The 27824-nt window shown below is 44.0% G+C and overlaps 1 protein-coding gene across 2 annotated transcripts in view; it reads left to right on the forward strand.

Annotated features, from left to right (window-relative positions):
- LOC111153502 (phosphatidylinositol-4-phosphate 5-kinase type 1 beta) overlaps positions 1-27824 on the forward strand; it is a 277329-nt gene that overhangs the window by 11900 nt on the left and 237605 nt on the right. Inside the window, exon 1 of one of the 2 annotated variants that reach the window (XM_022512563.1) lies at positions 16685-17181. The exons of the other annotated variant lie outside the window; for it this stretch is intronic. The gene's annotated coding sequence lies outside the window, so the exon portion shown is untranslated. Of the gene's footprint in view, positions 1-16684; positions 17182-27824 lie in introns of those variants that run through there. 2 annotated transcript variants of the gene reach the window in all.

The following is a 27824-nucleotide window of genomic DNA, read 5'->3' on the forward strand; positions in this document are numbered from 1 at the left end:
TGGGTTCTGGCCACTGTTGTATTCCCAGCACCTACTGAGGTGTTCAGTACAGAAAGGCTTCTCCGTTAACATTGGTCGGATGGACGGATAAATGATTTCCTTAAGCCAGAACCATCTTTTTCCAACTTCCCAGCTAACCTGCCTTTTTGTAATGCCAGCAGTCTAGCCTCTAGCTTTACCATTGCTCCGTGTTCTTTTCCCAACCAACAGTCTTGTTCAAGGTCAGATTTTCCTCTTCTTCTTTTTCTTTTTTGCATCCCTTGTTTCATGGCCGGAAGCTTTCAGAACAGTTGAGGAACTCAGGCCTCACTCATCCACTCTTGTGATCCCAACTCTCAGCCTCTGTGAAAAGTACCTCTAGGAATTTGGCTTGATTCTAGATTCTGTGATAGATTATAGATTATATTATAGGTTGGCATTGTAGATTTTATCAGCTGTCCTTGTAGCTGGCCCTTTTTATAAAACTGAAAATATGTCCCTTCCCAGATTCTAAATTTGCTTCCAAGGTACCCGCATCCTTCTTGCTGACTTCCAGAATTTTAGCAGACTTTTGTTTTGCTCATCCCTGTTTCCGTGCAGCTTCCAAGTCCTAAGGACTTAGAGAGAAACACGCTCTTCTCTCTTCTCACTTATATTTCCCCTATGAACGCCTCTTGCCTGGTCTATTGGAACAGCTTCCCAAATGGCTTCCATACCCCCCCTTCCTTGAAGTATTCATAATGCCTGCCATTAGAGATTCGAGTTTTGGCACCGTCAGACCCAGATGCTTAGATGATCTGCTGTGCCTGTGCTGTGGTTTGGTCCACAAATCCATCCACACTCTGGCGCTCGTGGACCATTCATCCTCAGTGTTGGGACTGTCATCCTTATAGGAGAATGATGTGTCCGCAGGTGCCACTTCTCAAACTTCCTGTGTACCAGCCACACCCCAAAGAGGACATGAAGTCACGAATGTTTTCAGCGCATTTCAGCGCATTTCGAGCCCCGTAATCACGGGATGGGTAGGGCGGGTATCGTGGAAGGAGGTGGGGCTGCCAGGGGCTGTTGGGGCCAGACCTGGGACATTTTTTCAAAGCTGTGATCACGAGCCCAGTGTTGAACGTGCGTTGGAGATGCCTGTGGGGTGTCGAGGTGGAGGTGGCTCTAAGGGAAGAGGTCTGTGATGGGAGCACTGGCTGTGATGGTCTTTGGCTGTGGGCAGTGATTCGGGTCATGGGAGTGGATGAGTAGAACACCCAGGTCTAGAAGGCATCCCACGGGCGTGGCTGTAAGGAGAGAGCCCCAGGATGGAGACAGCCTTTTGATGTCTTGCCAGTGTCTAAAGCCACGGGATGAAACGAGACTTCACCGGAAGGGTTTAGAGACAAGGAAGAGAAGACGCCTGAGAACCAGCATCATTTCCTGATCTTCCTTTGCAGTTTTTTCCTCCATACCTTGGCTTATCACATTCATTCTTACTGAATCTTAGGTTTTCTTCTCTGTTTGAGGAAGTGGCCTCAGAGTTTCATGACGCCACCTACATTCCAGGGTTTGGGAGAGCTGTTGATGCCGCTGATTCCTGCCCTCAGTTGCCCTGAAGCCATTTCTCAGGCCCACATCCCGTTTGGCTTCCTGGCTCTTCTGACTCTTAACGGAGCTTTCCCCACGGGCTGACTTTTCATTTGTTCTCCGCTTATCTTTCCAAGCAGACTTGGAGTCCTGACAACAGGGACCACATCTTCGTGTCTCCCACCCGGCCTGACGGCTCCAGTGTCTTCGGCTCCCATGGCTTGTTACTCACCTTTATTCTCCTTTCATTCTTCTAATGAAGTAGAAGGACGAATAACTCCAAGTTCTATAAGGATTTGTATCAGTTTATGCACCTTGAGCTAACTTGAAGGTGCTTGCTTACAGTGCGTTTGTAGCCGGAATGTTCTACTTCTCCCTGGGGAGGGAAAAAAAAAAGAGAAACTTAATTTATAAAAAGGTCTACAAAACCAGTACAGAATCCTTGTAATTTGTTATTCTTAGTATTTGAAACTTTGAGCGGAAGGGAAGCTATCTTTTGGCGGCTCCCCTGCCCCTAGTACTACTTAGGGCAAGCAGAGTTTATCTCCTGGTTTCCCTGGGTCGTGCTTCCTGTGTTTTTAGACATTTTGCATACATTTGCACAGGCTGAATCTGGATGCAGCAAGGGCCCTGGTGGGAGAATCAGGGATTCTGGCTGGCCCTGCCCTTCTCTTGACATTTTGGTGACCTCTGGTCAAGTGACGACCTCTTCCGTGGAATAGCAACTACCCACCCCCAATCTGAATGAGAATCGATATGCGGGCTCCTGGCTAATTCAAAGGCATGTTGTGAGGCCAAATGAAATGAAGGCCTTTGAGGTTCTTAGAACAAAAGCTTCATGTACATTATTTCGTAAGACTTCCAGGTCAAGCTCCGGACAGCCACATGTATAGCCCTTGGGTAAGCAGATCTGAAGCATAGGGTGTAGCATCTGGTGTGCCCCACTTCTTATGAAAGAAGCCTTCTCCTTCCGTATTCCCAGGGGCCAAGGGTGAGAAGTGGGATGCTTGGCTCAAGTCTGATCAGAGCTCCAGAATTTAAACGCATCCTCAGCGTGGGTGAGGAAACCAACATACCTTTATCTTTAAAAAGAGTTGAGTCTTGGATACGGAGGTTTGTTGAAAAAAGCCAAACTCATGTTTACCTGTTAAGGAAACAGAACACTGGTAGGCAACAGATAGTTCATATGATAGATTCTAAACTAGATGCTCTAAAATAGATGCTCATCGTAGGAAGCAAGTTCATTGCTTAGTCGGATTAGATTGTATGATGTATGGCTGTCGTTGTCCTACCTTACAGAGCACCTAACTCCATGCCTCACATACTGAGATGGTCAGTGTTTCAGTTAGTGCCTGGTGAGGTGGAACAGGAGAAGATCCTAAAAGTCATCCAGAAGACACTTTGAAGTCTTACAGAATCTTTAAGCTTCTTCAAGGCTAATGGGACATTCCTTAAATGAGAAATCAAACGAAAACGGGATGATGGCAAAATTTGTAGTCTGATGACCCGTATCAAATGGCAGAGGGGTTCTGCTGGAGTTCCTGATGTGGGTGATAGCAGAGGGAGAATGACGGGAATGCGTGCAGTGTTGCAGGAATAGGGGTTATGACAGTGGATCTATAGTCATGACTTTGGGTCAGAGACACAATTTTAATTCCTTGCTTCGCTTGGCAGTTGGTGTAGCGGCACAATCATAGTCACACAGGTGCCCTCTCTTGGTTTTCTGCACTTAGGGTCAGACTGTGGCCTAAGCGTGGTGGACTTGGTTCTGCACGCAGGCTAGATGGCAAATAGTAGCAACTCAACAGAGTAAGAGCATAATCAACAGAAGCTGGGATGACGTCGAAGCAGGGAGAGGAGAGAATAAACAAATGTCCTCATCTTCTAATGTGGCGGAGTGGGACAGGATTGTCAAAAGTGGGTGAAATTCCAGAGTTGTGCCATCTTGCTTTCCCACCAGCGGTGTGTGAGAGTTCCAGTTGCTTCATATCTTCATCGACGCTTGGCGTGTGCCATCTTTAGCATTTTTGATGCTCTGATTGGTGTATGGTGGGGGCTCATTGTGCTTTCAAATTGTGTTTCCTTAGTGGCTAATGATGTTGAGCGTCTACTTGTGTGTTTATTTGCCATGCTTACATGTTCTTTGGTAAGGTGCTGAACTCACATATTTCAGTAGCGTTTTTGTGACGTGCCTTGATTGTTTTAGATAGACAATCATGTTGTCTGTGAATAAAGGCAGTTTTGGTTCAAAGAAAAGAATTGGTGGAAATGCAAATGAAGACCTGAGTACTTAAAATTAGGAAGGTGGTGAACAGAGGAAATAAAATATTATGAGGGAAATCCTTGCGGTGAGCCAAGAATAAGAAATTTAAGCATTTTTTTCAAGTTATGGAGATGACTACTAAGAAACCAAACCAGAAAATCCTGAGAAGAAGAGTTGTCTTGGAGGAATAGTGGCAGGAACAGGAAGATCAGGAGGCGGTCATTCTCCTGAAGTTTTCTCTGTCATTTGATCTGTTACCTTGCACATGCACGTCGTTGATAAATCACCGGTATATTGGGAATTAGAACATAGAGATAAAAAGCAACTTGAAGCAACTAAAATAGGTCGAGTGTAAGAACTGGATACCATAAAATAAGAAATGTTAAGGAACAGTCATTGATTAGAAAGCTGTAGAAGAGAAGGAAGTGCCCTTGAGTGACAAAGCTGAGGAATACCTAGCATTTACTTGGGTGCTTCCTACATTCCAGGTACTTTCTAACCGATAAAACTGTGTTAGCTGGTTTAGTGTCCATAGCAACCCATGAGGTAGGTACAATTATCACCATTTTATAAAGGAGGAAACTGGGGCGCCTGGGTGTCTCAGTCACTTAAGCGTCTGCCTTAGCCCAGATCATGATCTCAGGGTCCTGGGATGGAACCACGCAAGCCCCATGTCCGGCTCCCTGCGCAGTGGGGAGTCTGCTTCTCTCTCTCCCTCTGCCCCTCCCCCCTCCTCATGCACACACAGACTCCTCTCTCAAAATAAATAGATAAAATCTTAAAAATAAAAAAAGAATTAAAAAAAAGTGAATGAGGAAACCATAAAGCGGAGATTTTTTTTTTTTTAATATATTTTTTTAAGATTTTATTTATTTATCAGAGAGAGAGAGAGACAGAGAGGGCATATATGCAGAGGGAGAGGGAGAAGCAGACTCCCTGCCAAGCAGGGAGCCTGATATGGGGCTCGATCCCAGGACACTGGGATCATGACCTGGGCCGAAGGCAGATGCTTAACAACTGAGCCACCCAGGTGCCCCTAAAGCGGAGATTTTAATCACAGTATTCGAAGCCACATAGCGGGATTTCAGAGCCAGGTGGTCCTGCCCCAGAACCGTCTCTCTTGGCCCTGTTCCGTGTTACGTCTCATGGAGACGGTGGGTGTGACAGCTCACAGTGCATCTAGTGTGCTAGCCTCGATCCTTGAACTTGTTCTCTGAGGCTGTCTTCTGAAGCAGACCCCAGCTTTAATTCATTCATAATTCACCAGATATGTCAGTGCCTGTTAACACAGTTCTAGAAATTAGGATTATTCCTCTTAAGTGAGAGAGGCCTGTGTATCAGTTATAATTTACATATGGCATATAATCTAGTGTATATATTTAATATGCACATGAGTGAATTTTGTATATGTGTAAGATGAGATATTTACATGTATCGTTTAATACAAGAGGCTGCGGGGGAAAAAGGCAGGAGAAGGGGTGGAGTGACGGAAGCAGTGGTGGTGAAGGGGGGGATCTTCTCCTAGCGAGGACGGGGACATCCTTTCTGTGGGGAATCCATAGGAGAGCTGTCGTAGTGGGGGCTGCTTTAACAAGTAGACCACCGGCTGGGTGGCTTAAACAGCAAACATTTATTTCTTCTTCCTCTTTTTTAAAAAGATTTTATTTATTTATTTGAGAGAGAGAGGAAGAGAGAGCATGAGAGGTAGGAGGGTCAGAGGGAGAAGCAGACTCCCCGCTGAGCAGGGAGCCCGATGCAGGACTGAGTCCTGGGACTCCAGGATCATGACCTGAGCCAAAGGCAGTCACTTAACCCACTGAGCCACCCAGGCGCCCTACAGACATTTATTCCTTAAAGGCATGGAAGCTGAAAGTCCAAGATGGGGTGCTGGCAAGTGCAGTGTCTATTGGGAGCCCACTTTCTAGTGGGTAGGTGGCCACCTTCTCACTGTGTCCTCACGTGGCGGAGAGATGGGAAGCAGCCTTCCGCTGTCTCTTCTTAGAAGGGCACTAATCCCATTCACCAGGGTTCCATCCTCATGACCTTACTACCTTGCAAAGGACCTGCCTCCTGAGGCCATCACACTGGTTAGAATTTCAACATAGGAATTTGGGGGGAAGGACACATGTTCAGTCCATGGCAAACATAGCTCTGCATGAAATGGATGAGTACACTGCACAGATTTGGAGGAAAGCGGTCCAGGAAGGAAGAATAGAAAATGCAAAACCCTGACACAGAGTTTCCTGTCTGAGGTACTAGGTGGAAACCAGTGTGGCCGGAGCTAAGAGTGGAGGGGAGAACTTGGGGCCATGGCAGGTAGCATCTCATAAACCTGATAGTGACTTTGGGTTTTATTTTTGGTGTGATGGGAAGCCCTTTAGAGGGTTGAGGAAAGGAAAAGGACATCATTGAGAACGTTCTGCATTGTGTCTCATGAAGAGGCAGTGTCTCCAAACTGATGGCCTTTTGCTGGTCATTGGAAGTTTGAATGAATGAGTGAAACTGCTGGAGGAGTCTGGTCCTCTGTGGACGAGGGAAAATTTCTGCCTGCATCATACTGCCATGTGTCTTCCTTCAGGGTGACTTACTGTGGGGGCACCTGGGCAGCTCAGTTGGTTAAGTGTCCAACTCTTGATTTCGGCTCAGGTCATGATCTCAGGGTCGTTGGGTCCAGCCCTCTGTAGGGCTCTACGCTCAGCATGGAGTCTGCTTGAGGTTCTTTCTCTGCCCCTCCCCTTGCTCACCTGCACGTGCACATGTACACGCTTATTATCTCTCTCTTGTAAGTTTTTTTTTTTCAAGATCTTATTTATTTATTTGACAATAAACACAAGCCCAAGAAGCAGGCTCCCCACTGAGCAGGGAGTCCGATGCGGGGCTCAAACCCATGACCCTGGGATCATGACCTGAGCCGAAGCCAGGCACTTAACCAACTGAGCCACCCAGGTGCCCCAATAAATAAATTTTTTTTTTTAAAAAGTGATTTATGTTGAATAGGTACATATATTTAAACACCATTAAAAAATTGTGTTTCTTGGCTATAAAGGAATAATTGCAAGGATATATTTGAGGACTTATGTGGGGAGGTGTATAAGGAGAGGTAAGAAATTTCAAAGAGTTTAACTTGAATTTAAAGTATTTGGATAATTGGGACGCCTGGGTGGCTCAGTTGGTTGGACGACTGCCTTAGGCTCAGGTCATGATCCTGGAGTCCCGGGATCGAGTCCCGCATCGGGTTCCCAGCTCCATGGGGAGTCTGCTTCTCTCTCTGACCTTCTCATCGCTCATGCTCTCTCTCACTGTCTCTCTCTCAAATAAATAAAAAAAATTAAAAAATAAAATCTTAAAAAAAAAAAGTATTTGGATAATTGGAAATACTGGCTATCCAAATACATTCACCTTTTTTTAAATGAAATTGAGAAAAGAATTTAGCAACTATTCTTTCTTTTGCATCCTTGTCAATACTTATTATGTCATTTTTATTATAACCATTCCAGTGGGTGTGAGGGGTAATCTCATTGATCAGTGGTTTTGATTGCATTTCCCTGATTATTAGTGACGTTCAGCACCTTTTCATACGCTTAACGGCCACTTGTATATCTTGTTTAGGGAAATACCTATTCAGATCCTATGCCCATTTTTAATTGGGTTGTCTTTTTATTAAGTTTGAATCGTTCTTTAGCTATTCAGGATATAAATCCTTCATCAGATACATGATTTGCAAAAAGATTATCTTGGTGTTTTACTTTTTCATAATGTCCTAGGAAGCATATATGTTTTGAATTGCAATGAAGTCTAATTTATTTTTTCTTTGGTTGCTTATGCTTTTGGTGTCCTACCTAAGAAATCTTTGTCAACTATAAGATCCCAAAGATTTATGTCTTTATTTTCTTCTAAATGTTCTAGCTCTTATATCTACTCTTTGATCCATTTCGAATTAATTTTTGTACGTGGTATGAAGTAGGGTTCCAGCTTCATTATTTTGAATGTAGATATCCATTTGTCCCATTAATGTTTGTTGAAAAGACTGTTTTTTTCCCTGTTAGTTGTCTTGGCACCCTTGTCCAAAATCAGTGTACCATAAATACAAGGGTTTATTCATGGGCTCTTATTTCTATTCCATTGATCTATATGTCACTTCTTAATACCAATACCAATACCAATACCAACTGTATTGCTCACTGTAACTTTATCATAAATTTTAAGTTGGAAAATGTGAGTCTCCCAACTTTGTTGTTCTTTTCCAAGATTATTTTGGTTCTTCTGAATACTTTGAATTTTCATATGAATTTTATTTTTTTAAAGACTTTATTTATTTGACAGAGAATGAGAGTGAGTGAGAGAGAGCATGAGTAGGGTGAAGGGCAGAGGGAGAAGTAGACTTCCCGCCAAGCAGGGAGCTGGATGTGGGGCTCGATCCCGAAACTCCGGGATCATGACCTGAGCTGAAGGCAAACACTTAACCATCTGAGCCACCCAGGTGCCCCTTGATATGAATTTTATAAGCCTGTTGTCAGTTTCTGCAAAGAAGTCACCAGCGATTTTGATCAGTTGGGGAAGCATTGCCATATTAACAATATTCTAACCCATAAATAGAAAATGCCTTGCCACTCAGTTCACTCCAATTTAATTTCCTTTAAAAAAATTTTTACCTGTTATCATTATAACACCTACCAGAAATTACAGATTTTATTTATACTCATCTCATTTCAAAAAAAAAATCTGAGGTGGCTGCAAATTGTGTATGAATATAATAGGGTCAAAACAACTAAGGAAGTCAGGGAGAGGGGAACCTGGTGATAGGAAAGAAAGACTGAAGAGTGTATTCAATGTATTGAATGAATATTTGCTAGATTGGGATAATCAGTTTTGTCCCAAACTTTCCAGTGGCTTAGTTTCACCTTTTAATATGCTCTAGTGTAGAACAAAATGTTAAGAAATATAAACCTTGGGCATACACGGTCACCTTTCTCCTAAGCTCCGCTGTTTCCCACTTCTTTGCAAGTGAAGCTTGGCTTTGCTTTTATTTTATTTTATTTTTTTTTTTTTAAAGATTTTTATTTATTTATTGAGAGAAAGGCAGTGAGAGAGAGCATGAGCGAGGAGAAAGTCAGAGGGAGAAGCAGACTCCCCGTGGACCTGGGAGCCCGATGCAGGACTTGATCCCGGGACTCCAGGATCATGACCTGAGCCGAAGGTAGTCGTCCAACCAACTGAGCCACCCAGGCGTCCCTTGGCTTTGCTTTTTTTTTTTTTTTTTAAGGATTTTATTTATTTATTTGACAGAGATCACAAGTAGACGGAGAGGCAGGCAGAGAGAGAGAGAGAGGAGGAAGCAGGCTTCTTGCTGAGCAGAGAGCCCGATGTGGGACTCGATCCCAGGACCCTGAGATCATGACCTGAGCCGAAGGCAGCGGCTTAACCCACTGAGCCACCCAGGTGCCCTGGCTTTGCTTTTAAATCTCAGGAAAGTAGGTCCTTCCTCTCACGTCCACCATTTCCAGTGGGAAGACGATGATGAGCCCGGTTATCACAGAGAGGTGTCCCAGGTCTCCCTCCCGCATCTTTCTGTACAGTAAGGTCCAAAGAACAGAGAGGCTTTTGTTCCCAAGCTCGAGTGCAAATACCCTCTTGGAAGGAAGGAATTAGCCTTGGATGAAGGGAAGACTTTAAACTTCCCTTCTCCAGTACTTCCCAGTGTTCATATTCTTGCTCTCGAACAGGAGAGAGTCTGCTGCCCCCTCCGGTCCTTATCCAGATGCAGTGCACTCTCTCTGTGCTGGTGATTTCATTCCCTTTGAGATGTTACCTTAGCAACCAACTTACCAGCTCACCTCATTAACATACTTCCTATCTGTAATCAATACTCAGTGCTGAATCATGTCTTTGCTTTGCTCTGCTGTTTTGTTTTTTTTTTTACTTAATTTATTTTTATTGAAGTACAGTTGACAGGCAATATTATATTAGTTCTAGGTGTATCAGTTAGTGATTCGACATTTGGATACATTGCAAAATGATCTCCACAATTAGGCTAGTTACCATCTGATACCATACAAAGTTGGGACGATATTATTGACTATACTCCTTACGTTCTATATCCCCCTGACTTACTTGTTGTCTAACTAGAAGTTTATACTCATTGGTCCCCTTCCCTTATTTAGCCCATCCCCACCCCCTTTCCTCTCCGACAGCCTTCAGTTCTCTGTATTTGTGAGTCCATTTCTGTTTGTTTCATTTTGTAGCTTTCACCTGTAAGTGAGATCATACAGTATTTGTGGGGGTTTTTTTGGTTTTTTTTTTTTTTTTTTTTTTTAGTATTTGTCTTTTTCCATTTGAGTTATTTCTCTTAGCGGAGGGCCCTAGAGGTCCACCCCCACTGTCCCACATGGCAGGATTTCATTCTTTTCTACGGCTGAGTAATATTCCAGAATAGGTGTACATCACCATTTCTTTTATCCGTTCACTCACTGATAGATGCTCCGGTTGCTTCCGTATCTTGGGTTTTGGAAATAACGCTGCAGTGAGCGTGGAGGTGCGTACACCTGTTTGAATTCGTGTTTTCATTTTCTTTACATAAATTCCCAGAAGTGGAATTGCTGGATCATATAGTAATTCTAGTTTTAATTTTTCGAGGAAACTTCATACTGTTCTCTGTAGTAATTAGGCCAGTGGACATGCCTACCGCCAGTGCACGAGGGTCCCCATTTCCCCACATTCCCACCAGCCCTTGTTTTCTTGCCTTTGGAGGCTGGCCGTTCTGACAGGTGTGAGGGGGCAACTCGTGATTTGCATCTCCCTAGTGATCAGAGGTGTTGAGCAGCTTTCCAGGTACCTGTTGGCTGTCTTTGGAAAAAATGTCTGTTTAGATCTTCTGGTCTTTTTTTTAACTGGATGGTGATTATTATTAATTATTTATTTAGCTGTTGGGTTGTATGAGCTCCTCATAGACTTTGAATGTTAGCCCCATATTTGACATATGATTTGCAAATATCTTCTCCCATTCTGTAGGGCTGCCTCTTTATTTTGTCGATGGTTTCTGGTGCTGTGGAGAAGCTTTTTAGCTTGAGGTGGTCCCACTTGTTTGTTTTTGCTTCTGTTGCTTTCACTTTGGGTGTCAAATTAAAAAAAAAATCATTGCCAAGACCTGTATCTGGGAGCTTTCTGCCTTTGTTTTCTTCTTAGGAGTTTTCGGGTTTGAGGCCTTGCATTCGAGTATTTAATCCGTTTTGAGTTAATTTTTGTGTGTGGTATAATATAGTGATCCAGTTTCATTCTTCTGCATGTAGCTGTCCAGTTTTCCCAGCATCATTTGTTGAAGAGACGTCCTTCACAGTATATTCTTGGATCCTTTGTTGTAAATTAATTGACCGTACATGCCTGGGTTTATTTCTGGGTGCTCTGTTCTGTTCCATTGACCTGTCTTTTGTTACGCCAGTAGATACTGTTTTAGTTACAACAGCTTTGTAAGGTAGTTTGAAATCAGAAAGAACAATGCTTCCAACTTTTTTCTTTTTTCTCAAAATTGCTTGGGCTATTCAGTCTTTTATAGTTCTGTACAAATTTTAGTACTGTTTGTTCCAGTTTTTTGAAGAATGCCATTGGAATTTTAACAGGGATTGTATGGAATCTGTATATTTCTTTGGGTAATGTGAACATTTTAACAATATTCTTACAGTCAGTGAGCACAGGATATCTTTCCATTTATTTGTATCTTCTTCGGTTTCTTTAATTAATGTCTTGCAGTTTTCAGTATAGAAAACTCCTTCATCTCCTTGTTGTTGTTTTTTTTTAAAAAACGCAATTATAAGTGGGATTGTTTTCTTAAACTCTCTTTCTTATAGCTCATTATTAGTGTACAGAAATTGGATCTTGGGGCTCCTGGGTGGCTCAGTTAGTTAAGCTACTGCCTTCAGCTCAGGTTACGATCTCAGGGTCCTGGGATCGAGCCCCACAGCAGGCTCCCTGCTCTGCTGGAGTCTGCTTCTCCCTCTCCCTCTGCTTGCCACTTCCCCTGCTTGTTTTCTCTCTCTCTCTCTGTGTCAAGTAAATAAATAAAACCCTAAAAAGAAATTGTATCTTGATTTTGTGTGTTGACTTTGCATTTTGCATTTTAATTCATGTATTAGCTCTAATGGGTTTTGATGGACTCTTCAGAGTTTTCTTTATATAATACTATGTCATCTGCAAAGAGCGACACCTTTACTTCTTTCTTTCCAATTTGGATGTCTTAGGTTTCTTTTTCTCGCCAAATTGCTGTGGTTAGGGCTTCCAATACTATGTAGAATGAAAGTGGTGGGAGTGCGTATCCTTGTCTTGTTCCTGATCTTAGAACAAAGTCTTTCAGCTTTTCATTGTTGAGTATCTGTTAGCTGTGGGCTCGTTATATATAGCCTTTATTATATGGAGGTCTCTTATCTCTAAACCCATTTTGAAAGTTTTTAATCTGAATAGATGCTCAATTTTGTCAAATGCTTTTTCTGATTTCTGCATCTATTGAGATGATGATACAATTTTTATCTTTCATTTTGTTAATATGGTATATCATAGTGACTGATTTGTGGATGTTGAACCATCCTTGCATCCCTGCAAAAAATCCCACGTGATCGTGGTATATCATCTTTTTAATGTATTGTTCAAATGGATTTGCTGGGTTTTCCTTTTTTCTTTTCTTTCTTTTTTTTTTTTTTTTTGAAGACCTTTGCATCTATATTCATCAATATTGGCTTGTAATTTTATTCAGTTTTTTAGGCTGTCCAGTTTGTTAGCATAAGATTGTCTTTCATAGTTTCTTTGGATCTTTTATGTTTCTGTTATCATCAGTAGTAACATCTTTTGTTTCTGATTTTTTTTAAAAAATGGTTATTGAAGAGCAAGAGTAAATCCTTAATTTCTGTCATCTAAAACGAAGTATATTTGGTTTATTTCCAAGAGATAGTAAAATCTTCAGTCTAATTAATCTTCCAAAATATAAAGGAAAATAAAATCTTAACATAGTTGTTTCAGGAAATTAGATTAGAACGGGTAAAATAAGAATTTTTAAAACACCTGTGAAATGAAATAGAGAAAATATGCCTACACACACACAAGGTTGGTGTCCATAATACATAAGGCACAGATAGAATGATGTTACAACTAGTCTTTATTTGGATAAATGGCTAAAAGTTAAATAGTATCATTTTTACACATGAGAAAGACCAGTATGTGTGAAAAGAACCAAACATGGTAATGATGGAAGAAATCCAACCTAAGGTAAACTGAGATTTAAAAAAATAATTAACATGGTAAGTTACAGTGTTGGTGTGAACATGTAGAATGGGATAATAATTGCACGTTTGGTAGCATTCAGATTAGTACATATTTCCTGAAGGGGCAACAAAATTATTTAACAAAAACCATTGTAACAAACATAACCTTTGATTCAGTAATTTCTCTTGGCAGGGGAAAAAAGTAGGAAAAACAAATCTCATTAGGACAATGTTACTTTTGAGGCGCCTGGGTGGCTCAGTGGGTTAAAGCCTCTGCCTTCCGCTCAGGTCATGATCCCAGAGTCCTGGGATCGAGCCCCACATGGGGCTGTCTGCTCCGTAGGGGAGCCTGCTTCCTCTTCTCTCTCTCTCTGCCTGCCTCTCTGCCTACTTGTGATCTCTGTCTGTCAAATAAATAAATAAAATCTTTAAAAAAAAAAAGAATGTTACTTTTAATAATGAAAGAATACATTGTTATCTAACACTGGGGGAAATGATTAGACAAACTGTAATAGCTCATAATACACTATTATTTACTGATAAAATACTATGGAAAAGCCTATGGAAAATAGGTACAAAAAAAGGATAAAATACTCTAAAAGATGATTTACAGTCAAGTATACCGATAAGCATGAAAAAGCAGAGAGCAGTTTCATACAATCTGCTTTGGTGATTTTGTTTACTGTTTTATTGTGTGTTTTTGGTGGCAGATGAATACGATATGCAGACTGTGAGAATATAATTCACAGGATGTTATAAGATGGAGAAAATAATATGCAGGGTCAACAAGATTTGAAGCACCTGATACCCATAGCCAGGAACTGGGATACCAGTGATGGTCCCTCCTCTGCTTTCCGTAAAGGTGAGGATAGGACAATTGAAGAAATATTCCACAAGACTAATTGGGACTAGTATCAGTTCATAAAAAGTGAGCCATATCAGGAGATGAGATTTACTTTTGGATTAAAAAATCTCTTAAGGGGCGCCTGGGTGGCTCAGTGGGTTAAGCTTCTGCCTTCGGCTCAGGTCATGATCTCAGGGTCCTGGGATCGAGCCCCGCATCGGGCTCTCTGCTCAGTGGGGAGTCTGCTTCCCCCTCTCTCTCTCTGCCTGTCTCTCTGCCTACTTGTGATCTCTCTTTCTGTCAAATAAATAAAATCTTTTAAAAACAGTCTCTTAAAAGCAGGTTTTAGATCTGTTATAATAGTCCATATCTAGTTACATTTTTAAATTCTGTACATCAAGAACAACTTTCTCTATTCTTAACCAATTATTGTGCTTTTAAGTACAATGATAGACAACTAAACTCGAGGAAAGCAGAGAATTTCAGGAAGCCCACAGGAGTCATTGGAATGGAGTTTGACCTGGACTGTGTTGAGAAATAGAACTTGAGCTTGTCATATCAGGTGTATTGGAACTGACAATAAATTCCAAGGATTTTAGTGGGTGCTTAAAATGGGTCCTACTATATACCATACACACACACACAAAGTACACATACAGATCAGTAGAAGGTAAATAGGTAAAGGGATCGTGAATTTCCTGATTGTCTGGAATTTGCAATGTTGCTTCAATAGATCTCCTTTGTTCATGAGAATTATCCCTGAGAAGGGGGCAAGACTCGGCCACTTCCTTTACAGTCTTAGTTAGAAGCTACTCCTCCTTACTTCTTCTTTAATCATTAACAGGTGAACAGATAGAACAGATACTACTTCCATGGCCATCACGGTTAAGGAAAGTTACCTTTAGCCCAAGTCTATGGACCCTTCAAAATATGTGCAGTAATTTAGTTTCAAGGGTCATGTGTCAGGTATGAGTGCTGCTTTAGAACCTTCGAGGCTGTTCTCCACTAACTCTTGACGTCTAAAAGTTGCAGTGTTTCAGTTTAGCATTGGTTTTATGAGTATCCATCTGTTCTACCTGTAGGATTTCTGATCCTTCTCCTGTCTGGATGGAATGGGTCCGTTTTGCGGGGGAAAGTGAGGAGAGGTTTGGACCTGACATTGGATTATGTCCAGTGCACAAGGGTCAAAGATGAGCCAACTCCTTTGTCTTCTCAGCAAAGAACAGCCTGTAAAATGAGGCTAAAGTTACCCACCTCAGTGGGTTATTGGGAAAATAAGCTGAAATAAGGGAGTATGGTCTGTAGGAGCTAGGTAAATACTACTTCGTTTCACTCTTAATGTGCTTTTTATAACAGATCTTAAGCTGAGGGCAAAGGAGGTAACACTGAGGGGGGGCAGGGTGGGGAGGGAATGAGTGGGCTTTGTCCTCAAGGAATTTACAATAGATTAGGGGAGATGGGCACTGTGAGTTAGGGGAAGATAATGCAGCTGAAAGAATGGTGGCAACAATGTTGAGTGTGGGGTGGGGGAGGGGTTGGGGTCAAGCAGGCCTCCGGGCTCCAGAGTAAGCCTTGAATGTTGCCCATCTGCCGGTTGTTCTTTCCAGATCGCTCCAGATCAGAAGATGGGTTGGTGCTGCTGGCTCACCGTCCTGCGATATCGCTTAGTGACAGAGCCACACTTCAGAAAGCGTTAACGTGTTAGAATTATGCTCTTTGCTTTTGCAAATGGCCTCTTCTCTGCGGTATTTCAGGAAGTGTTTCATAATAAACAGATTGCAACCTTTTCTACAATGTGGGTGCAAGGAGGCCAGGAAAGGAGCGAGCTGGCTTCCAGCAACTTCCATCTCGCCCTCGGGTTCCAGGTCTCCTGTGCTCCCCCACTGCTCTCTTAGTGGGGCCTCTCTGAACCTGTCCAAGGGGGAGTTGCTTCTAGAAACTCTTGAAATCTTTCCCATGACCCCATAATAAATAGTGAGTGGAGGAGATAACATTTTCTTCATACTTCTTTTATGGACTTAGCACTCTTTGGTGTGTATTTTCGGTTCTTTGAAGGCATGTCTGGTTTCTAAGTTCCGGCTGGAATTGTAAGTTCCTTGAGGGAGGAAGGGTCTCTTGTTCATTTTCTAATCAATACAGCTTTGTCCACAGCAATTCTCTTTACTCCAGAATCATGCTGGCTGGCTGAGTTACGGGGATCGCTTCTGTCCATTTGTTGCGTGGTGGGGTTCAAGAGCATCTGAAACCAGACCTTGGGCTTTGGGCATATTCGGGATTCACTGGAGATTGATTGAGTCCCTTGCCATTTCTCACGGAGGCTTTGCTGGTGTACTCCCTTCAGTCCACCTGAGGATCGTGATAATGTGTGTCTCCTTTCTCATTCATATTTCTTCAGAAACTCGGAACTAGGTCCACCTCCTGTTTGAGAAAAGGACATCAGCAGAGGAGGTGTTGGTCTCGAGGCTGACAGCTCAACCAGACAGTTGGGTCTGGTAAACAGGGGATAGTGGGGGCCTAAAGAAAAGAATGAACAGGGACGCCTGGGTGGCTCAGTTGGTTAAGCAGCTGCCTTCGGCTCAGGTCATGATCCCAGCATCCTGGGATCGAGTCCCGCATTGGGCTCCTTGCTCAGCAGGGAGCCTGCTTCTCCCTCTGCCTCTGCTGCCCCTCTGCTTGCCTGTGTGCTCGCACGCTCTCTCTCTCTCTCTCTTTCTCTCTCTCTCTCTGACAAATAAATAAATAAATAAAATCTTTAAAAAAAAAAAAAAAAAAGAATGAACACATCTAGCAGATCTAGGAAGGTCAGTGTTGCTCCTGGGCAAAGCTCTGAAGTCGCAGCTGACATGGAGAGAGACGTCAAGAGCACAGCCAAGTAGAGAGGTTCTCTGGCCCCTTTGGCCAAGCCTGGTGGTGAGTCTTGGTTGTGTAGAGCGGGCGTTAACAGCGATTGCTGCCTTGGGGTGCAGATGCTCTTGGCGCCCATCATCCGGGGGTGCTGCTGGTAATGATGCTAGAGAAAGGGGAGCCTTGCCCCAGCTCTGATGCTTTGCACCTGCTGAGGAGGTCAGCCCCTTCTTCCTTGTCCTAGAAAGGAAGGTGTTTCATTTAGGTGTAGGCCACAAGGTGACCGTAAATACTCATGTACCTGTGTAATTCAATTAATGCTAGCTTATTTTTAGAAATCATCTAAGAAGCTGATCATCCAACTACAAAATTGCCAGTGGGAAATGAGAAGCAGATGGCGGAAGAGAACCTTGCTCTATGGGGGACGTGCTCACACGGTATGGTGTCCCGTGCCGGGCCATGCCTTTTCTCTGCCAGGTTTCCTCAAAGTGGATGAGCTTGCCTGGAGTTGCAGTCTAAGCTTACAGACGTCCTTATCCTATTTTTCTCCATTAGTTCAGCCTGTGTCCATCCGTCCCTCTAACTGGTCAACGTGTGGAGAATGATGGCTAACCGCAGTGCCTCCTCAAGAAATTTTTGTCTTCCTTGAGTCCTGTTGTCCATGCTGTACACAACCTCGGTGTGACTCTGAGGTCTTGGGGAGAACACTTGAATAAAAATTTTCTCAATCAGTTTGGGGCCCTTAGATGAGGAGTTTTTAACTTTCCTTCTGAGATCGCCGCTTGTTAAAATCCCTACACTTTGCGAGGGGTCTTTGAACTGGTAGGGAGGCAGTGGGACTTGCTGTGGTAATTAAGAGTAAGGATTTCGCTTCACATACTGTCTCTTTAACTTCCAAGTGACCCCAGGAAAGCCGCTCAATTGCTTCACTCCTCGGTGTTTTCAGCTATAAAATGGGGGTAATTATGTGCCTACCTCATTGAGTTGTTGCAAGAAGAGATCTGTGAGAGGCATCTATGGGAGGCACTCAAATATTTGCTCATGTTTAATGGACAGGTAGAGTGATCGGTGTGCCAAGGTTATGCAGAAAAGTAGATGAGTTCATCCCATTAAGGAACTTACAGTGGAGAGATAAGCTGATGAAACACAACCAGCAGGGCTGGGAATGCAAAATAACATGGGGCTTCTGAGAGTTTGGAGAAGAGAAAGATGACTCTTGTGTGGGAGGCACACAGGAGTACTGCAGCTAGAATAAACAAGAGACTGGGAGAATGTTTCAGATGGGAGGGAAGGACTGCGAGATCAGAGGCTCACAGCTACGCCCAACGTACATCTCAATGGCTTGGTTAAGAACTTGGTCGGTGGGGGGCGCCTGGGTGGCTCAGTGGGTTGGGCCACTGCCTTCGGCTCAGGTCATGATCTCAGGGTCCTGGGATCGAGTCCCGCATCGGGCTCTTTGCTCAGCGGGGAGCCTGCTTCCCTCTCTCTCTCTCTCTCTCTGCCTGCCTTTCCGGCTGCTTGTGATCTCTCTCTTGTCAAATAAATAAATAAAATCTTTAAAAAAAAAAAAAAAAAAAAACTTGGTCGGTGGGTAGCAGGCAGGTGGGTCCAGAATGTGTCAAGTACATTGGATAGAGAAGATCTTAGTCCTTTTCTTCTCTCTCAGTCCTTTTCTTCTCTCTCTCTATATTTTTAATGTGGTGACTCATATTGCTCCCTTGGCTTCCTGTTCAAATGCCCCGAGACAAAGGGATGGGAATGTCTCTTTGGTCTTTGGAAGGCAAGAGGAGAAGCAGGATTGATGTGTAAGGAAGAACATCCCTATCTACAAGCTATGATCTGTTGGAGAAACCATTCTACAGAGCATTTGTTGAGGTTGAAAGGGCGAGTGGAGAAAGCCCATTGGTTTGATTGTTGTGGGAACCTTCTGTTAACCAGACAGATGGAGGCCAAGGCTCGTGGGTACTTTGTGGAACACTTTCTGGAAGAAGCAGCAGTCGATGATGTCTCAGCTTCTGCTGGGTGGCTGAGTGACCTGAAAATAAAGCCCAATACCTTTTGGCCTTTTGGGGTCACTTTGCAGAACACAACCAAGGAAGCTGCCATTTTGGACTTAACCACCGACCACTCGGGAAGAATTAACTGCATGACGTGGAAGAGGGAGGAACCTTCGAACACAATGTGGGTGAACTGTTGGAATTATTTTTAACAAACATTTTAGAACTTTTTTAGATTGAGAGCATTCTCAAGCTACAATACAGAGTGGGAAACACTCATTTTCCTTGATCATTATCTTACATTAGCATGGTACGTTCATCCCAGTTCATGAACCAACATCTGTATGTCATTGCTGCCTGAAGTCATACTTCATTCACATTTGCTGGTTTTCCCTACTGCCCCCCCCTTTTTTTTGTCGCATCTAGGATACCATGTTGCATTTAGTTGTCATGTCTCCCTAGGTTCCTAATAATTGTGACGGTTTCTCAGATTGTCCTTGTGTTTGATGACCTTGACAGTTTTGAGAATTACCGTCCAGTGTGTTACAGGATGTCCCTCAGCGGGGATTCGTTGGATGTTTTCTCATGATTAGGTTGGGGTGATGTGTTTCAGGGTGATAACGTGCCGCCCTCATCACACCGTATCAAGATTACATATGCTATGAGCATGACATCACTGCCAATGTTGATCTTGATTACCTGAGTGAAGCGATGTTTTGTGAGATTTCTCCGCTAGAGAGTTACTGTTTCATTCCTCCCCCTTCCCAGACTGTACTCTTTGGAAGAAAGTCACTGTGTGCAGCCCGCACTTAAAAAGTAGGGAGTTACAGTCCTCTTCCTTGAAGGAGGAGTATCTGTAAGAATTATGAGGAATTCTGGGGCGCCTGGCTGGCTTAGTTGATGGAGTTTATGACTCGATCTTGGGATCAGACTTCAAGCCCCACATTGGGTGTAGAGATAACTTAAAATCTTTAAAAAACACACACAGAATTATGTAGGATTCTTCTGCGTGGGAGATTGTCTGTTCTCTCCCCATTTGTTCATTCAGTCACTCATTTATGTCACTGTGGACTCCTTTGTGATATACTTTGAGTTATAATGCAACACTGCTTGATTTTCTTGCTCAGACTGTTGGAGCTTTGGCCCCTTTATTTCTAGTCACTCCTTTATTGCTTGACATTCCCCCCGTCCCTGTGGAGTTTTGTTTGCTTATTTTCACTGATGCTACAAATGCTACAAACGCTCCTGGCTCATCTGGTATATTTCTTATCTTGGATCTTTTGGAATTTGGAACCAAAAAGGAACAACAACAACAAAAAGGTATCTAGGTGTATAGTATGTGTGATATGTTATTTATAGTAATACACACATCCTCACAAAAGGTTCAACCTAGAAGTTAACACAAAACTGAAATGTTACCTTGTGATGAGCATATTGTGGAGAGATAAAACACCATCCTGGTGAGGTTGTAGGGAAATAGACATATTCACTCGGTCAGATAATGTAACTATGTATTTGGAGAGCAAATACAGGAGATGACCCAGCCCTTTGTTCCAGGAAGCCTACCCCTGGATATGGTACTTCAGGCAGAGGGAACAGTGAGTGCAGAAAGTATGAAGGAGTTCCAGGAATAGCAAGTTGGCTGGTGAGGCCAGAGTGGAGTCAGCGAGGAAGAGCAGCAGGTGGGAGGGACGGAGAGATGGAGCGAGTAGGAGCAGGCACATGCCTGGGCGGGGGAGGGGGAGGGACCCCCATACGTAGGAGGAGGCCAATCACAGAGGGTACACAGGAGTGCCTTGCCCCAGAACCGTGCACTCCAATGGACCTGGGCTTTCTAGGTCCTTCTTGAGACTGGAGCTTTTTCCTTGAGACAACAGGAGCCTATTGGAGGGTTTTGAGCAGAGGAGTAAGGTCATCTGATTGCATTTTTGAAAAGAACCACTCTGGCTATTCTGAGTGCTAAGAACTTGAGGGCAGAAGCAGGGGGACCAGTTCTGAGGTCTTATAATCTCTTGGCATATTTTCATCTGTTCTGTGACTCTTGATCTGTTTGTATGTGTATGGTGTAGGGTAGTAACTGTTGCACAGACTGTTCCCGTCTGCACATGTTAGTATTTTGAGTTGCTTCACAATCCTCTATTTTGTCGTTTTGGTGGTTACCACTTAGTGTATCAACTCCCTATTGCTCCTGTGAAGATTTACCATAAATTTAGTGGCTTAAAAGGACAGAAATTTATTATCTTATGGCTCTGGAAGTCAGAATTCCTAAAATTGAGGTGTTAACCCAGCTGCGTCCCTTCTGAAACCTCTAGGAAGGAATTTTTTCTTGCCCTTTCCAGCTTCTAGAGGCCTCTACATACTTTAACGTAGGACCCCTTCCTCTGGCTTTAAAGCCAGTAGCATGTCAACCTCAAGTCTCCTCTCTGTCTCTAACCTCTGTTTCTGTTTTGTCCCCATTGGGCCCACTTGGATAATCCAGGACAATCTCCCCATCTCTCAAAACCCTTAACGTAATCATGTCTACAAAGTTCCTTTTGCCACATAAAGCAGCATGTTCCCAGCTCCTGGGCATTAGGACTTGGACCCCTTTGGGAGGGGGCATTATTGGGCCTACCACAGTCAGTGTTTTGTAGTTCAATTGGAATACTATGCAGCCATCCAGAGAAATGAAATCTTGCCATTTGCGACGACGTGGATGGAACTAGAGGGTATCATGCTTAGCGAAATAAGTCAATCGGAGAAAGACAACGATTATATGATCTCCCTGATATGAGGGAGAGGAGATGCAACATGGGGGGTTAAGGGGGTAGGAGAAGAGTAAATGAAACAAGATGGGATTGGGAGGGAGACAAACCATAAGTGACTCTTAATCTCACAAAACAAACTGAGGGTTAATGGGGGGAGGGGGGCTGGGGGGGGGGGATTATGGACATTGGGGAGGGTATGTGCTATGGTGAGTGCTGTGAAGTGTGTAAACCTGGCGATTCACAGACCTGTACCCCTGGGGATAAAAAGATATTATATGTTTATGAAAAATAAAATTTAAAAAAAAAAAAAGATTCCCCTTGTTGGATATTTTAAACTGTATCCAGTTTGGGGCTCTTAGGATAGTCCCAAAAGACCCATGTGTATACTTGAACCTTCTTTTATTTCAGGTTTGTTTCAGAACGCGTCCCTTAAGATAAATATCCCAGTGTATGTTTCTTGGTTTCCAGAGGGCATATACATCTTAGGTATTCGCCCTCCAGATACACAGCCACATTATCTGAAGTCCTGTGGTATGTCCATTTCCCTTCCGACTCACCAGCGTGGTTTTTAAAGGTGTGTTTCCGTGGCTTTTGCTACAAGATGACGTGACAATGACAAGATGGCATGACAAGATGGCATTAATTTCTTCACTGGCTAGGTTGAACTTTTCTGGCGTACGTGCAGGTGCGTGGTGGATGTGGACAGCGTGTGGTATGTTTTTTTGTATTTTGAAAATAGGTTTTAGTTTGTTTTGCTTTTTAGCTGTTATCCGGAGCTAGAAGAGTAGAGACAGAGACAGACTTGCATAAGAGCATAAGGCTGACATTAATACATGACATACACAGAACTGCTTGGCTTTCAGTTCCCCAGCAAAGAGAATAATGATCTTCAAAGTGAAAAAGGGATTAATGAAGAGGGATGTAGAAGGCAATGAAATAATATGTAGGTAACCGGAATGAGTTCACATCACTAGGACATACTTGGTCGTATCTAAGGGTGTTGAAGGAGTTAACAGACCGCACCGCTGAGCCACCGCCAGTGACCTTTGAATAAATCTTGGAGAGTGGGAGACATTACAGAAGACCAGAAACATGTAAATGTTGTTCTGTGCAACTTTTGAAAGAGCTGAATTCATTCAATATATGAAATGTTCCCTTGCAAAAATTCTGAATGACCATCTTGTAAGTGGTTTAAAACCCACAGAAGAGATGGCATTGATCCCCAGAAATCAGCATAAATTTACTAACGTGTAGTCACCGTTCATCACGTCGCCTTTTTAGATAAGTGTTCTAGGTTGGTAGAGGACGAGAGAGCCGTAGACTTGGAAGCATTTGACAGAAACCGCTCACATGTCTCCTTATGCACAGAATAGCAGTTGGAGGATTGCAGAAGAATCCAGAACATTCACAGCCGAGTCTGTTCATATGCCATAGCACAGTTAACGATTGAGTGACAGCTTGGGAAGAAGCTCCTAGTGGCAGACGCTCAGACGTTAGCACCCTCCCCCCCCCCATGTAAGAAGGATCCTTAGGACTTGGGTGAAAATTGTAAGAAGTCCTATGTTTTATGTGGCTGATGATACGAAGCTGAATGGACTAGCTAAGCCTATAGAATAAATATTCACGCCATGAAATAAGTATTTGCCAGCTATGAAAATGGGCCCAAACCATACATTTAACAGAAATAATGGGAATTTTTAAAAACAAAGGTTGCTTTGAGAAATGAAACTGCTGTTGATTGTCCTCCTTTTATGGTGTTCCTGAATTTCCTTCAGTTAAAAATAAAAACAATAATATTTATCTAGTGAGAACAGTTGTTTCGAGTTTAATTCCTGTATGGTGGGAGAATGCGGGGGGCTACATAGAGTTGAGAGGAGAGCATGAGATCATGTACAAACTGCCTGAATGAGAGGAGAGGATCTGGGTCGGGCACCGCCGTTAGCTAGCTTAGTTCTCATCCTGGGCAAGCAGTCAGTATAGCCTTTCTGGGTGTGAGGTTTCTTATCTGGAAGTTGGGGGAGGAAACGGGGTAGGGGTGAGGTTAATCACTCTGTCCCATTCCCGCCTTCCTGTTCTCATCAGACATTTACAAGTTTGTCCTCTTGCTCCTCAGTTGGCTGGCCAAATTTCTAGACTAGATGGAACTTTCCAGATTTCTCCGGATTCAACAAACCATGATAGGCCCTCTGTGAAAAGGGTTCTATTTTCTTTTAATCTGCAAGTTCTTTCAGCTCTCCCTCCTTCGGGGTCTTGTGAGACCCCTTCTTTTCCCCTTAATCCAAGGTTAATTAGGCATGGCATTGGGCCCCTTTTGCTCAACTGACCAAGACCAACATCTCTTCTTGTTGAGGGTTCCAGCCCATCCCTTGGGATTTCAGGATGAGATGGAGCCTCTCTTTGACCACCCAGAAAGTTCTCCATGGGTTTGCCTAAGGGGACCTTGCCCTCAGCACCTGCCTCCCCCATCAGGCTACCCCAGACCATCTGGTCAACATCAGCTCTTGGTCACTGTCTCTTCCTACGGCTCCGTCTTGGGCACCACCATTTCGATTCAGTTGTATCCGTAGTGAACATTTTTAATTTAGAATTTTTAAATTTCCTATGTGATTTCCCCCCATTTGTATTTTCATGTCATCAATTCAAAAGGCGTGGAACATACTTCATGTGCCTTAACTTACCCTTGCCTTGTCAAATTTATCGCGATCATTGGCCATCACATGTGATCTTGTATTTGTGTTCTTGCTTTTATGGAACGTAACGGATTGTGCACCTTCATACAGCCTTGCCTTTTGCCTCTTCTGTCTTATTTCCTTAGATTAAATTCTCAGAGTCGAGGTCTGTGATTGAGGGCTCCATCGATAGGGTTCTTGGCTTCCTACGGGGCGCTTTTGTTTTAACTGACAGAGCCATGAAAAGAGGCCATTTCAGCACATGAATTCTTTCCTGAAACCTCTGAAATATTTCAGAATTCCACGCTTACATGGGAACATGTACATTTCAGCCTCCCCCGAGGGCTTCCCTCAATCCCGAAATCATTCCGGAGGGAGGGCTAGGGCACTCCCTCAGGTCACAGTACTGTCCAGCCTGCTCTTCCCTAAATTTCTCCTTGGGCTTCCCCTACCTTGAATTCTTGCCGGGGTCAGCACTTCTGCATTTTCACAGCTCATTTCCGGCACTCCCAGCTCGGCCCTGCCTCTGCGCGCTCCAGGCTTTGCCTAAGTTCAGGTTCTAACTCTCAGTTAATTACTGCTCAGCCCAGGCAGCAGGGGGACAGTCCGATGGTCCAGGCTCCCGCTGGCTCTCAGCTCGCCTGCCTTAAGTCTGCCTCTCGGGTTCGTGGATTATGTGCCTAGTTAGCACGTGAGCAGGAAATGAGCTCCCTGCCTGGGATGGGGGGAGTCTCTTCACTTATCTTAGTAACAGGTGTTTCACTTGGGCCTGTCCTCCTCTGCCCCTGTGTCCTTGGAGGCCACCTCCCCACACCTTGCCTAGAAAGCTCTCCCAGCCCAGCCAGCTTGAGATAAGCAGAGTGAACTAGGAAGCCAGTCCTGTGTGGCCCAGGGCTGTTCTGTGCACGTCGGTGTGCATCAGATGTCTGGATTTTTCTTCCTTAAGAAGTGCAAGATAGCAGAACCCATCCTCTCGTGGGACTGAGATGCTGCTTTGTTCCTAACAAGGTTCATGTTCACTGAAAGGAAGTACTTAAAGCCTTATAGGTGGGGTGCTTCCAAAGAAGGTGTGCAGCCTGTCTACCCTCTGTGCATCTCTGGGGCGGGGTAAATGTTACGTCGTTCTAACATAGCACGATGCCACAGAGCGGAAGTTAAGTGGCTGCTCGTGTGTGTAGGTAGCAGCAGGAGAGGACAGAAGAGCCCATTTGTTCTCTGTAGTCAGAGATGCCTGGCTTAAGGTTAGGAGTGTCTTCTGATAAAGTTTCACCTTGACAGTCTCTTGGGAAGTGGGATTCTTTGCAATGTGGGTGGGAGACCTTTGTAAACCAAACTCTGATTCAGTGGCTGTGACAAAGTCATCAGCGCTCCTTTAGCAACGGACTTGTTTGCATGTCATAAAACGATGATATAATGCCAGGCAAATATTTATTTAGCAAGAAGTGTAGGTGTGCACAGTAAGACTTGCCCTTTCCTTATGGAGTATTTCCTTACAAAGTTCATTCGTCCCTGACTCTAGGACACTGTGATATCATGGGAGGGGCCCAGGCCATAAATGTCACAAGATCTGAGTTCAGGCTATGATTGGCTCAGTTGTCTACTAGTTCTAAGACTTCAGGTGGGCAAGTCATTCGAGGGTCTGGAGGTGTTTGACCTGCATAATTGGGAGGGATTGGGAAAAATATGGAATTAGGTCATTTCTAAAGACATTTTCGCTTTATTGTATCTAATCAGTACTTTTTTAAAAAAAGATTTTATGTGAGAGTGAGAGAGTGAGAAAGAAAGCATGAGCAGGGGGAGAGGCAGAGGGAGAAGGAGGTTCCTCGCTGAGCAGGGAGCCCAACCCGACACAGGGCTCGATCCCAGGACCCCATGATCAGGACCCGAGCTGAAGGCAGTCACTTAACTGACTGAGCCTCCCAGGTGCCCCTCTAATCAGTGTTCCTAAATGCCATTTCACCTCTCATTATACAATTACTTTCCCGTTTCACCAGACTTGAAAGTACAGAAAATTATTAAGAAAAAATAGATAACCTGTATTTCCATCACACAAAGCAAAATAGCTATTCATATTTTGAAGTATTTCCATCCAATCTTCATTCTAAACAGGTATAGCTAAGAGGGACGCCTGGGTGGCCCAGTGGGCCGAGCGTCTGCCTTCAGCTCCTGTCATGATCCTGGGGTCCTGGGATCAAGTCCCCACATCAGGTTTCTCTGCTCAGCAAGGAGCCTGCTTCTCCCTCTCCCTCTGCTCCTTCCCCTGCTTGTGCTCTCTCTCTCTCTTTCAAATAGATAAATAAATAAATAAATAAATAAATAAATAAATAACTTTTCTAAAAAGCCAGAGGCATGTGAGAATGTGGGTATAACATACTGTGTGCATATACACTGGGGTCCTACCATACATATGATCGTGTCAGGTGATTTTTGTTTTGCATAACATTGTACCATGAGCATCGTCTTGTGTTGTCGAAGCAGTGCTGTGAGCCTTCATGTAAGACTAGATAGCCTTGGTCATTCTGCGGTTTCTTTTGAACTTTCCCTATCAGACACCATAGTTCGGGCACTCTCCAAGTTAAACACACTTGGCTTGCAGACGTCCCGCATGAGTACGGATAGCCAGCCTTTGCCAGTCCAAAGAATAAGCAGTAGGAAGACCCCAGAGCACTCCGTGCCTTCTTGCCACCCACTGCAGGGGGGCGGGGGCCAGGGGGGCACAGCGGGGGGTCAGAGTTTGTGCGACAGTGCACCGGACCCATTGGGATCTCAGATGATCTCTTTGTGCATGAACAGGTCAAAGAAGGCCGATGCAGGGGGAAGGGAGGATGGAGGGAAAGTTGGTCATCAAGCCTTGCTTTCCTGTGCCCTCTTTGGCCCGGCCTCTTGCTGCCTTTGACACCCCTCCCCCACTCACCCCCATCTCCCCCGCCTCCTCCGCGGGGGCGGGGGGGGGGGGGGCTGTTGCATTTTGTTCATGCTGCAGATAAAGTCCTTATCGCAGAGTAGCTGGAAGTTTTTTGTGGCTGTTGCTGGGTGTGGGGAGGGCAGGGTAGGTTTCCAGAAGTTAGAAACGTGTGTCACTTCTCCTTCAGTGAGCTGCTAAGTTGGAAGATAATCGAGTTCAGAAGAACTTGTGAAGGTGAATGGGGACTATTTTAAAGTCACTTTCTGTTTGTGGGTGTGTGTGTGTGTGTGTGTGTCTGTGTGTAGTATTTCCACGACATCACGGGTTACATTGGTTTTGGTGGGCTTGCGCACGCCAGGACGTCTGCAGTAGGAAATAGTCTGTAGAGTGGGAACTTGAACAGGTGCTCTCAGAGGCTCCCTCCAGTTCTAAAATTCTGTGATTTATGGCATTGTTTCTATGGGAAGGAGCATTCCAAGTTCCGAACAGCGGAGTTGTGGATCTCCACTTCTTTGAGGTGCGAACACCCAGAGGTAAAATCGTCCTTAAAAATGCAGGTGGGTGTATGTCATTCACTGTGTGTGTCGATAATAGTGAGGAAAGTCCTGTGGATTCAGACTGCCCCCCTCAGAGCCTCCACATCCTCCTCGCACCAGTTGTTTGAGGTGGGCCTTGTTGCCTCCATTTTACAGGTGGGGAAGCCGAGGCCCAGCAGAGCCAGCACGTGACTGCAGACCTGTCCAACCCCAAGTCTTGTGACCT

Source organism: Enhydra lutris, unplaced genomic scaffold, assembly GCF_002288905.1.
Source record: "Enhydra lutris kenyoni isolate GAN:26980312 unplaced genomic scaffold, ASM228890v2 scaffoldscaffold33, whole genome shotgun sequence".
Lineage (NCBI taxonomy): Eukaryota > Metazoa > Chordata > Mammalia > Carnivora > Mustelidae > Enhydra > Enhydra lutris.